This window comes from Argiope bruennichi, chromosome 4 (genome assembly GCF_947563725.1).
Source record: "Argiope bruennichi chromosome 4, qqArgBrue1.1, whole genome shotgun sequence".
Classification (NCBI taxonomy): Eukaryota; Metazoa; Arthropoda; class Arachnida; order Araneae; family Araneidae; genus Argiope; species Argiope bruennichi.
In genome coordinates this window covers 107,849,988-107,863,763 of record NC_079154.1, presented here as the reverse complement: position 1 = coordinate 107,863,763, position 13,776 = coordinate 107,849,988, and the positions used below count along the sequence as shown (strand labels likewise).

Genomic DNA, 13,776 nt, shown 5'->3' with positions numbered 1-13,776 from the left:
TTTATTATAATTCGAATAATTTTCAACACGTAAAAGATTCTACAAATATCATTCTATTGTCTTGTTATCGCATGTTCTCAAACTGATGTCCGTTCTGCTCCAGACACTGCTGACAACGCGAAGCGATGGAATAGCACACATGATGGAACAATTCTCTTGGGATATTCGTACATTCATATTCAATGGTTGCCCTCAATTGAACAACTGTTGCAGGTTTATGGACGTCCTGAACAGTTCCATCAGCTTCAAACTTATCTCTAATTCGAGTGATGGTAACTCGTGTAGGTGGTTCTTTGTTAAACTCCCTCTTAAATTGTCTTTGCACTTATACTGCATTTTCATACTTCCTGTAGCATTTTAGAATTAATTTCCTTTCTTCAAATTTAAGTCTGTCTGCCATCACTCGGTTCAATGGCTTGAGTATGTAAAGAAAGAAGAAATAACTTAGTTATCAGCTGCTAAAATGTGTATGCATTTTTTTGGGACACCCTGTATGTTAAGAACAGTTCAAATAATTAAAATAGCATCATTTTCATTTATGTTTAATGATTAAGGCGACTTGGTGCCCAAATTATTATTCTCAATTAAATTTACAAGCAGTAACTACATTATTATTTTTGAAATAAGATTATTATTCTAATAGCAGTTTACAACTACAGCATATTGCCTTCAATGAAGGAAGCCATTAAATTGATCAATTTGATATGAAATGCATCAAATGTTAATTAAATAAGATTCAGTCGATGCCTCGAGCTGTAGTCTGCAATAAACCAAATTAAACCCCGTGCTGTATGTTCAGATATGAATGGTTTAGTTCGATGAACTAATTTCTATTGAACACTTTGAACTCAGACAAACCAATTAATTTTGCCCAAAGGACTAGGATATATGTTTACATATCCGCTGAAATTTAATCACAACGGGATTCTCTAAGATATCCATTCCATTTATTCGAAATTAAAATTTTGATATTGTATTTTTTGAATTTATTATTCATTTTTGATTAACTTAAATATTTTGGAACATTAATATAATTTTAATATTTCTTATAACTGATCTCGAGAAACTTAATTACAAAAATGCTATTAGCAGATTGCATCTTAAAGCAAGTAAAGCTATTTCGAAAAAAAATATAGAAATGTTTATTATATGCCTTACGTAATATATTATGCAAAAAATATAGTTTAATCTAATGATTTTGTGAATATTTCTAACTTTTATTAAGGAATTAAAAATTTTCTTTTAAAAAGGAAGGATTCAGTGCTCACTATAAGAGAATACATTTTTTGGGCGACTTAAACACGAGTCGTGACCGAGGTCATACGTTCAATACTCATTTACTCAGAGAATCCATAATTTATGCATGCGTGGTATACATATATTAAATGTGAAATATCCTATATTAACTATGTGTTATGCAGAAATTTAAAGAGGGGATATTCAGTCAGGTATTCCCCTCATTATCTGATCATTATTCAAGATTACGAAGTGGTACTAGATTACCACTTATATAGCTTCAAAAAGGGAAGGATAATTCAATGGCATAAAATTGAGTGGCTCATAGCATATATTAATTCAAATAAAATGCATTCTTAGTAATTATAAAATTTTAACATATAAATTCGTCTTTTTATTTAATGTTTACATTTATTTCCGATGATATTTTTTAATGGTTCTTCATTGCATTCACATATTTCGTAAAACAAATAATTTTATGAAAGTAAGTTGCTCAAAAAAATAAGAAAAATAACATTTTTTTTAACTGTTAAATTTTTTAAAAAAATCTTTTAACGAAAACTCTTTTTAAGTTTTTGCAATTTTGAACCATGAAGATGCGTGTTATGGACTACGGCAAGCAATATTAAATTATGTGTATTGTTAGGAAATTTCGGCATTAAGGTTATAAATTCCAAATTATTTTGTCTCCCGTAATTTATTGAAAAATGATGCAATGCATTTTGAACCTGCTGGTGTGCGTCATTAGTATGAATAAATCACTTCACGTGACATTAAACATTTAACTATTTAATCAGTACCGTATATGATATTTATTTAACCTGGCAACTGTAATTAATATACAAATTTTAGAATTAAAGACATGAGTAAAATAAGTGTCGTTATGTTTGTAAGATGTTTTGGTTCGGTATTGGTCTCAGGTCCTGTAATGACCGTTTATGTATTTATAAGTTTTCCCCGTCATATCTGTAAATAGTTCATCATGTGTTCAATTCTATTTCCTCGTAATAAATTGTATTTAAATTAAACCTTTCCTTTTTTTGGACCCAATCTTTGGAGACTTTTTATTTGTCATCATTTCCACTGCAATACTCTAATATCAAACGGCTGTATTCCCAGCTGTTTTATAAAGTATCATGGTAACATGTATTTTGAAAATTTCTCTATGTTTAAAAGGAGAAATTAAATTTTTAAAGAACGTTTCCATTTGCAATTTAATTATTTTTTTTATTCGGAAAGCATTTTTCTGCTATTGCTTGAATCTCTGACATATTTTCTATTTACTAGTTTTATTTATGCGGTCCTCATTCTACCATATGAAATAATCCTTTATTATAAAAATTTATTTGTTGTATTTATTTATAGAATTTCTCTATTTTTTCTGAGCTTTCTTTTTGGTGGTGCCTATTTATCACACAAAAATAGGATTGTATTAAGAATGCGCGACACATGCAGCCGATAATAATAAGAAAAGGTTTTGAAACAAGAAATACAATAGTTCCAGCTGATTATTTTAGATTTATTGGTTAATAGATAATAGTATGCAAGTAAAAAGATGTATTTGATAACCATTTGAAATTTTGAATTTCACTCCATACCGGAATTTTAACTTTTAGTTGAATTTGCTTAACCAAGTAATCAACTTTCCACTTTTTCAAGTGCCAAATCAAATTCATATTGATACATGATATCTTAAATATCTTTTTTTCGTAAATTTGGATAATTAATTAATTAAAAATTAATTTATCATCAAATTTCATTTCATCGTTTTGGCTTACATACACGGAATATATGGTGTAATGTAATAAATAGTAATTGAAAGCATTTTAAATGAACCACAAAAAAAAAGAGTTATGATATTATTACAAACACTTTTTTAAAGCAAACTATTGTTAGAGTAAGGAAAAGGAAATTATTCAAACTATTGTCTGCATTTTTATCTTAAATTTATAAATCAATATTAAAAATATTATGCAGTCTTGAATAAATTCTTTTCTAAAGCTCCTTCCAAATGAAGGTAAGCATATGGAATCAAAATTTAATTGAATTAGACAATTAATTAATAACCACATTTTGAAAATATTAAAATAATTTTTTTACGAATTTGCAATATTATTATTAGCCTATACAATAAATCTCCTGGTAACGAAGAGAGGTTTACAAATACTGTAATGGCTCTTTAATGGATATTAGGATACTGATCCCCATCCGAGCTTTGGCGATAAAATTAGTAATCATTAAGCAATTTGACAAAAAAAAAAAAAAAAAAAAAATTCGAAACTGTTTGAATATTGACGATATCTCCATTACTAATTCTTGAGTTCTGGTGTTTTTTCTAGAATAATTGATGTTCTATCACGGGAGCTGTCAAAAGCGGAAGCGTACAGAAGAGAGAAAATAGTAGTCGAAAGTGGTTAGTAGTCAAATGAATTCTCTATTTCGAGTGTTAATCTCAGCGGCTTGTACTTGCGGTTGTTTAATAACCATTTTCTGTTTGGTTTGGTTATATTATCATCCCTTTTTAAAGCAACACTAGGGCTATTTTGGGACGGACCTCGTAATTTTGAGCCGCGGTCAGATGACGAGGACGACACCTGAGCTGGCACCCCCGTCTCTATACCTACGGGAGGACGTTTGGTCATGACGGATTTAACATGCAACAGACTCCCTCACACGACGGTTCTTCGGTGGAATCGGGGCACGAACCTGAAACCCTAAGGTCCGACGCCGAGACCTTACCACCAGGCCACCGTGGCGCCCGACCATTTTATGTTTCTGTGTTATTGGTTTCTGCAAATTCTATTGTGTGTACACTGTTTCATTTTGTGCTTTCTTGTAGAATAAAACATAATGAGCCATTATTATCCGTATTGTCTTCAAACATACGCCTGTTCAAATTCCAAACTTTAAGGATATAAGAAGCAGAGAGAAAAATCAATTGCAAATTTCTATTTCAATTAATATGAAAGAAATTATTTAAAATAAAAATGTATAAGAATATTTAAAAAAAAATCTCTTCAGACAGTCGCAAATATATTTCAAAGTATGTTCAGAATCAAAATTCTACAAGTTAAACACATGATTGAGAATTGGAAGTATAAAAACAAATGCAAGCTCATGTATAAAGTTTTTCAACAAAATTCAATTTAAGGCTTCGCTTCTTTTCCAACTGGTTTATTTTCTCCACTCTCTGTCAAAAATAAAATTTTCTCGAAAATAAAATAACAATGAAACTGCAGATATGAAAGAAGTATAGCTCGATCTTTTATAAAATTTAGTTGGAAGTATAGAATTTCTACGGAATAATTCACACAGAAGAGATAATTCCACGGAGATGACTAAGATATTGAATATTTTACCATTTTATCATAAAAAAAGAGTTTTACTTCCTAATTCAATCTTATTTCGCACAGATAAATGTCTTCTTTAGAACTTTATTTTCACGAATTTCCTTTAAGTAAATATTTTGATTTTATTATGGAATATAAAGAATTTTTGTTAAATTTTTCCCAAATAGCAGTATTATAACGTTAAGATGAAATATTGTATTTTAGTCTCAAGTTTCTTTTCCTTTCAAGATTTGACAATTTCATAATTGAGGAAATTCATGCCTGTAAATTTCTTGATGATTCTACTTACAAAAAAGTGTTTCACAAAATTCTAAATTTTTATGGAGTGAAAGTTGTATTCCACAAAATTCTTGTATACTCTCGAATAAAAACTGTATAGTCATCCAACTACACTCTTCAAAACATTAAGGACCTTAGTAATGTCCATGAATACCATTAGTGCTCAGATTTTTATTTTTACAGCCCTGCACATATAGATTTTAAGATTCCTAATAAAAAAAACGAATATAAATTTTGGAGATTTTTATACAAACGATTGAAACCAAAATTTGTTTAAGTTACAAGATTGGAGTTACAAGTTGAAGTTACAAGATTGGAGTTACACGTTGAAGTTACAAGATGGCATACCTAATTTAACCCTTTCTAAGGCCATGGGAAGTATGCTTCCCACTAAATTTATCAATCTTTGTATGAAATTATGTAGGTTGGCATAAGTTCTGACAATTTTTTTTAGAAAGACAGATGCTTCAGTTCTTTATCTCACACAAAATGATGTGTCTTGGTTTGTAACTTAATTATTAATTAACCAAATTAATTAATTAATCAAATTAAATTTATCTAATAAGCTAAATGAATCCGTATTCTTATTCTAATTTCAAGCCTAAAAATATTTTAACATAATATGACTAGAAAAAAATGGCCCTTTAAAGGGTTAATTCATTTAAATCATTGCATTCATCAGCTATACCGTTTATACATGCCAATGTACTAACAGATAGAATGTCATCATTTGAGAGATTTTGTTCAAAATTCGATTAGAATCTAAACTTTAAATGCTACTTAATTTCATTTTCTTAAATTGTTACGTTTTAAAATTGTTCGCAGTTCCATGCATAGAAAAGTACAGATAGACAGTCAACCAACCGATGGGATTTGGCTCTATGTTTAAAACACATCCGCAAGGTATATGATAAATATGTGCAAAAACTTTTATTTATCTAGTTTTTTTCAGGTTTATTTATCGCATTCAATAGTGTTCAAAGATATAGATTTCCCCTGAATGGATTTCGTTCAAAATTTCGTAAAAAAACTGCATATATGATGAAAAGACAAAGGTGTTTTTGTTTTAGTTTAATGACTCAAGAGTCATTGGCTATGAAACGCTTTTAAGCGTTTTTAAACTAACTTGTTCACACAGAGACAGATGGAAGTTATTCCAAAAATGAGTTTTTAGAATTTGGAGAGATCCCAAAACAGGAAATTAGTTAACATTTCGAATTTTTTCATCATTACAGTATCTTTGAGTACGAATAAGTAAAAATTACTTGAATAATGGTAGTATCTTTCATTATATTTATACCACATGTTCTTTAAATTTATTTATACTTAAAATTTTACTGTTATAGGATCTGATAAAGACAACTGCTCTCATTTTGTGGAAGATCTATGCGTAGCTTTGAAGGAAAATTAAATCAATCGAAGCTCTGTAATAATTTCACGTCAAATACAATGATATGCTTTAGGAATGTTTAACTGAAGTCATGAATTTTCCAATCTATTCAATTCTTATTGATTTCTCAAGTATAAAAATACAATATAAATTATCATTATATTTTCTGTAAGATGTTTGGAATTTGAACTGACTCAATGTAAACTTTTAAAAAAGATATTAAGCAATGTGCGCTAATTTTACTGAGATAAATTGAAAAACCTGATTACAAAAAAAAAAGGACAAGGATTCCCCCTTAATAATAATCATCTGCTAAGCGGTGTCTTTCTATGTATAGCGATTCATTAAGGACACGAGCTGTCATTGCAATTTTTGAGGTACGGATAGGCAATTTTTCTTAGCTTCAAAGGTAAGAAAAATCCAAGGTTCTAGTAATTTGAAGTACTTGAAATAGACAGAACTTTGGAATCAGAAGATTATAGTTATAGCCGTTCCATTCTAATTAAATATCAAAGAAATTTAGAGAAATCGAGAATAATTATGTTTCAATAGAATTTTTGAAAAATCGAGAATATGTTATCAGTATTTGGATGAATTATGTAATATCAGTTTTTCACATTGATCGTAATAGCACTTCAAAAAATTGCACGGAAAATATTATATATAATAAGTAAAATTAATTTTTACTCTACAAATAATAAAGAAGTGTGTGTGTGTGTGTGTGTGTGTGTGTGTGTGTGTGTGTGTGTGTGTGTGTGTGTGTGTGTGTGTGTGTGTGTGTGTGTGTGTGTGTGTGTGTGTGTGTGTGTGTGTGTGTGTGTGTGTGTGTGTGTGTGTGTGTGTGTGTGTGTGTGTGTGTGTGTGTGTGTGTGTGTGTTTACTGCCATACCCGAAAGGGCTATGGTGGCTGTAAGAGACCAGCTTAAAGTCACTGCCCTTAGCCCGAATATTTTTAGAAAATAGAAATGTGCACCTCGAAGTGAGTTTTTTTTTGTATTAAATTTGAATTTTAATTAATTAAATATCAAGCAATATCCGCGATAGCTTCAAAATTATATTAATTTAAATCATTGAAAATAATATTTTATTGATAATAATGTAATGGTCAGAAAAGGTTTTTGCAGAATTTTGAAATTTTTTTAAAAATATTTTATTTTGCGTAATTTTAAATAATACACTAATACACTGAAATTCAAATTGTTTTCATTGTTTCGAGAAATATTTAAGAGCTTGATTTTCTTCAGTTGTTAACATTTTGTTTAATATATTTGTAATTTACAGAAAAGGTATATGTAATAATTTAATTAAATATATCTGAAATTTAAGAAAAGGAATTAACATAATTTCTTAAGTTTAAAAAAAATTAACCAGATATTTATACTTTTGATTGTATAAGTAAGGCTTGGTACTTGATTTCATTAGAATAATCCACATGCAAAGTAAACAGCATAAGGCTTTTAAATTGACACGTTTTTATGTCAATCGTAAAAATTATATTTAAAAAGAAGAACTCGTGAACATGATGTTTCGTATAAACGATTTTCATAAAATTAAACACTTCCAGTAAATCCTCTGATCATCAAAAGTGGATTTTGATGATCAGATCATTTTTTAGCTTTCTTAGCAATTAAAAAGTTAAGGAAAAGTTATGGAACTAAATTAAGTTAAAGTTATGGAACTAAAAATCACCTTAAAGTATTATTATATTATCTTTCAGTACCATGTATATTTCTTTTAATAATTATGAAATGTTTCATACTATGTATCATAATATACCTGATTCATGCATCAGATTATTTTATCTTTCATTTAATTATATTATATGGTAATATGACAGGATTATAATTTACGTGATATAGAAGGAATTATAGATGGCCGTCTGAAAGAAGAAAATTATTTGTCAAAAGTATTCCTGTGTGTGTGATTTAATACACATTTAAAGATACATTTTTTACATTTAAATAAATAAAAGTCATTTAATGTTTTGTTTTATGTTTCATTAACATTACCAGATTGAAGTTTTACAACATATTGAAAAATTTACAAAAATATACTATTTTTGTGAAACTTATCATTACGATACATTTAGTAAAACATTTAAATAACAATCTTTTAAATCTATGTTATTTCAGTGAAACTCTATACATTTATAATAATTTTTAATAAAGCATTTATAAGTAACAACCTTTTATATCTATATTTTATCATAGACTAGCAACCTTTGTTGATAAGTTGGTTCGTCGGGTTAAAAATTTTAAATAAATATTTTGTGTAGCTATATCTTAAAAGCTTCCTGTGCGAAATGTCTGTAAATTTCAAATATTGATATTATAAAGTCTGTATTAGGAAAGTTCTTTTTATATCCCTTTATATAAAATAAAATAGAAGCAGTATTTTAGAACTTTAAGAAATTTTACAATTTTACATTAGGCACTTTAAGAAATTTTCACATTTGTATTATTAAAAATGAAACCTTGATTTCAGAAACAAGAAAATTTTTTAAATGTTATTAAAACTACACCTTGTACTGAAGTATAAGTATGTACTAAATATGGAGAAATATGCTTTTTTTTTCTTTCATCCTCAATGTAAAAGATACCAGCATGAGACATTACTAATGTCCTTGAAAACGATACGAATTCCACTTCAACAATAAAATATAATTTGTAAAATAAATATAATTTTTCTAAAAAATTAAAAAAATATATGCGGTTTGTTTTTTAAAAATAATTAATGTTTTATCTGTTTAATACCGAAAGATTAATTTTTTTTTAAAAAATTTGTAAGATGTAAAAAACATTTTTATGGTATTGAATTCCGAAATTTATTATTGAAAAATGACAAATTATTATTATTTAACTAAAACTCAAATTTACAAAAAGAAAAAAAAATATTTTCTCCCTCCAAACTATATTTGTATTAATTTTGGAAGCCAAACGAGTTGGCCTAAAGAGGACCCATCACAGGCGCTTTCATCTATATTAACAGCAGCGAAGACCAAATTTATATTTTAAACAAATGAAAAGATCTCAGAAGCATACTTTTAAAAAAACGAAGAAATTCAAAAATAAAATAATTATTTTGCCTCTCAACATGAAATTAAATCATCCACCTTGCATTGTTTTTTCCCTCATATAGTTGAAAAAGCTTTTTAATTTTAAAAGGGAAGTACTCAACTGCAACCTCTTAGATTTAAATATTATTTCTTATGTGTTACTCTAACTCTTTATCTTATAAACGTATACTTGTTAAGTGCTTGCATTAAAAATGCTGGTAATTCGGTTAACTACGTGCATTATTTGGATTTCAGTAACTTCCATTGAACTTGTTTGTAGTACAGAGTTCGGAAAAAGCATTTATATTTGAAGATAATTTACAACAGTCATTCTTACCCTAAAATTACTATCTTATTTTTCAGTTACTTTTAATTTTCTAAAACTTTATTTTAAATATAAAAAATAATGGATAAATTTTTTTATAGATTATGCAACAAGCAACAAACCTAAATTAGTGGTGCCTTATCTTAAAATTTGGTTTGATTTTAATTGCTTTCTCAAAAAGCAAACTTTTAATATTTTCAAAATAATTTTCAGAAGTACTAAAAATTAGGAGAAAAGTTATAATTAAACAGAACTTTAGAGAACTCACCATTTTGGCAAGCTCAAAGACGAGCGGGCTGAATTTTATGTTACGATAATTAAGAAACGTCAATCCGATGACAAGAATTTAAAATTCTTTCGTTATTTTGCCTTCTTTTCGTGCAATAAATAATCAGAAGAAGCGGCATTCATTTGCTCGTAAAAAGTCTGACGGATTAAGGAATGAGATCTGAGAAAATAAAAAGAGATGGTAATTTTTTTCAGAGAAATATTTCCTTGAAGACATCGTTAAGCAAAGAATTTGGAGACCTTAATGATAAAAAAATTCGGAGTATAAGATAAAAGAAGTTTCCCGAAGAAAAAATTTTGAAAAGGACATGGATGAATTTGGATGCAATTTCCAGGTAACAAGTGATATAAGCAGGCAAGCGCTAATGTTTTAGGCTCTAAAGTCAGATATAATAAACGAAATCTGAATGCATCGTTAAATAACGACAGATACGCCACGAAAAATAACTTCTTTTGAAATCAATTTATCTTTTCATACGTCCATTTCAGTGAATGAATCCAGATTGTATCCAGAAATTCTTTTTATTTATGAAACCGAACTGGATCTAAAAGTCATATATATATATTTAATTAAAGAAAGTATGATAAATACGTATTTTTTTTTCTTAAAATTATTTGTTATATAAAATGATATAAGAAACTATTGGAAGTTTGTTATGTCGGTATTTTGGACCGAAATATTAAAAAGAATTTTATTAACCTAATTTATTCATCTAATTTATGGTTAAAATTATTATTAGCCTATAAGAAAAAGGGTCATCTTATGATATAATCACTAAAATGAAGTCTAAATATACGATTTTTGACCTCGATACTTTTGATATGACCAACTTTTTTACATTTATTAAAATAATAATTTAAGATAATATCATGAATTGGTTTTCATAAAATATATTTATTAATAATGAAGCTCCTTTTTAAACATGATTAGCAAACAATGGATTTAAATACAATTTTTTAATGAAACAACATGCTTCTTAAATATGCAACGTAAGATTTTTACCCTATTTTATAGGTTAAATTATTAAATTAGGTATTTAATTAATCGTGTAATACATTTCAGACATTAACATTACAACTTTTCAGACATTAATTAAACAACTTTTAATATATTTTAGCTAAACACTTTTGATATAATATTTTTAATTATAAGAGTCTCATAAGCAAACTCCTGAACTAGTTAATTAAACCCTTTTAATATAATATTTTCAATTATAAGAGTCTCATAAGAACTCCTGAACTAGTTAATTAAATACTTTTAAAACGAGTGGCATTTTCTTTCAATAATGTGAATTTGTTTTCCATAAAGAATCATTTGTAAATTCACATTCAACGGTTAGAACTTTTTAGAGTGGTTTAAGCATCCAATAAAAGATAATATGCTGAAAAATATGTACTCGTAAATTAATTGAAGAAAACAAGTTCTTTCCGATATGACTTCCTTAATTTCTTAAAACTTGTACTCCATTGAACTGATTTCCATTAAGTTGGTTTATGAATATTATGAACAAAGTATGCACATGGAAATATGATGCTTAAAAACAACAATTTATTGACTGAAACATGTTTATAAAGTTACACATAACAGATTTAATTGAAATGAAATGTATCCAATATTTCTGGTGAACCAGCTGGTCGCTAATATATATTATGAAAGTAGCTAGAAATATATATTATGAAACGTCTTTATCGTCTGCCCACATGGTAAAATCGTCTGCCCACATGGTAAAATCGTCTGCCCACAGGTAAAAAATAGAAGACATTCTAACGAAAACATTTTATTACAATTAATTAAGCAATTAATTTTTTCATTGATTATAAAATTAAAAATTCAAGGAATGAAAGCGTTTCATCTCTCAGTTAGCAATCGTCGAAATACCTAAGCAGTACATGTGTTAGGCTTGCATTGTTTTTAAATTGTACTGTGGCGTCCAGGTAAATCAGAAAAAAAAATCGATGAAAGACTGAGCCAGAATCTGCTATTTTGAAAAGAACAGCTGATTGTAAATTTGCTTCCTTTGCAGCAAAACATTAAAAATGAAGTAAATATTTAGATATTGCAGATATGAGAATGTTCTCATTTTGGGGCTTTAAGCTTTTAATCGGAGGTTGGGCGATCGGTAAATGTATGTTGCCATCAAGGAAAGTTCAACGAATGGCTTTGATGAATGGAACTGACGAACAAAGTGTGCAGTACCGGAAATCTACAATATCGAATAACATCGGGGTTGGAGAGAGAAAGCAAGCAAGGGGGAAATCCCCTAGTTTTAAATATAAAATTTATCCAACCAAAGAAGCCCTTTTCTCTCATGTAACGATCCCTATTTCTGAACAGAAACCAGATGGTACTTAAATAATAAATTTGGTGTTTAAAAAGGAGGAGTTTTTAAAAAAATCTTTAATTTTTATAGTTTTTTTTTGGTGAACACCGCATCAAAAACCGTTAAATCTTTAATTTATAAAATTTTGAAATAAAATTTATGTAATTCCTGAAACCAATTTTTCTAACTTTCACCAAGGAAGCACAATGCATATGAAACATTATTTAATGTAGTTATAAATCTTCATTATATTATTTAAAATCAATTAATATAATAAAGATCGGAAAATGTTATAGGATAGTAATATAATCGGTAACATACAAGATTTGAAATCTCAACCCTGTCAGAAAATAAATAAAAAAAATCCAACTCAAAATTCCTTCTTTACAAATATGAAGAAGTCAAATAAATTTAAAAATCATGAAAAGGAAGAAACAATGGTGTAATAGATGGTTTATTTTATAAAAAAATATCTAATATGTATTAAGCATTTCCAAATTTAATCCAAGAGTTTCCTTGCTTTTATTTCCAGCAACTAAAAAGAATTCGTTTCTACTTGTGTTTATTTTAAACAACAAAAAAATATACACTTCAGAAATTTCTTATTTTATTATTTATTTTAAAATATCAAAACAAAGCTCCTTGTTTTGATAAAACTAAAATCACGAAAAATCTTCCTCTCTAGTCATCAAATTGAGAATCTTCAGTTTGCATGACTGAAAACCTTCGATGGCTGACTATGCACGAAAAAATAATTGAAAATAAATTCTCTTTCTCTAACATTAGCAATTTGTCCCTTAGCGTTTCATCAGTGGTACTACTGAAAGCCTATAGGCTATATTTTTTTTATTTCACAAATAACGTATTTCAAATCATATCAGTATTTACTTAGTTGTAAATGAAATTGGTTTTAATCTAAAACTAGTTTTAATACACTGGTAAAGAAAACAAAAACCGAATAATTCTTATTTACGTTTGAAATAAAACTGGCTGAATAAATTGGAAAATATTCTGAACAGAATAAGTATTTCCGATTTCGATTCAATTTTCATACTATACCTCAGAAGGTTGCTTTAGAAAGAAACAAGTGCCACCCAATTAATAGTGCGTTTCAATTCTTTTGTTTATATTACTCCTGTTTATCTATTTTTTGTTTCGTAATAGAAATATTTTCTTAATTCAATAATGTTTTCATTGGTAATTTTCGGCTGCTTTTACAACTTTATGAAGATTTTTAATTACTTTGCATTGTGTTAATTTTCAATGTTCTTTTTTTTTTTAATTTTACATTTTATAGACACAATTTTGCTGTTATTCAAGATTACATATTCTGATTTTAAAGGAAAAAAATTTTGAGCTCTTTGTAAAAGATTAAGTTCTTGCATAAAACTTTTGAGATCTTAGCAAAAAAAAAAAAAAAAAAAAAAAAAATCATCTTAGCAGTTTTGTTATAGTAATACAGAATTTATATAGGGAGCATTCGCTCGTAGTATATAGATTTCAGGAAAAATTATAATCTTAAATGTGCATAA

At 27.7% G+C, this 13,776-nt stretch overlaps 1 protein-coding gene across 1 annotated transcript in view; it reads right to left on the bottom strand.

Annotated features, from left to right (window-relative positions):
* LOC129966150 (corticotropin-releasing factor receptor 2-like) overlaps window positions 1-13,776 on the bottom strand; it is a 236,546-nt gene that overhangs the window by 53,789 nt on the left and 168,981 nt on the right. The gene's annotated exons all lie outside the window — the stretch shown is intronic.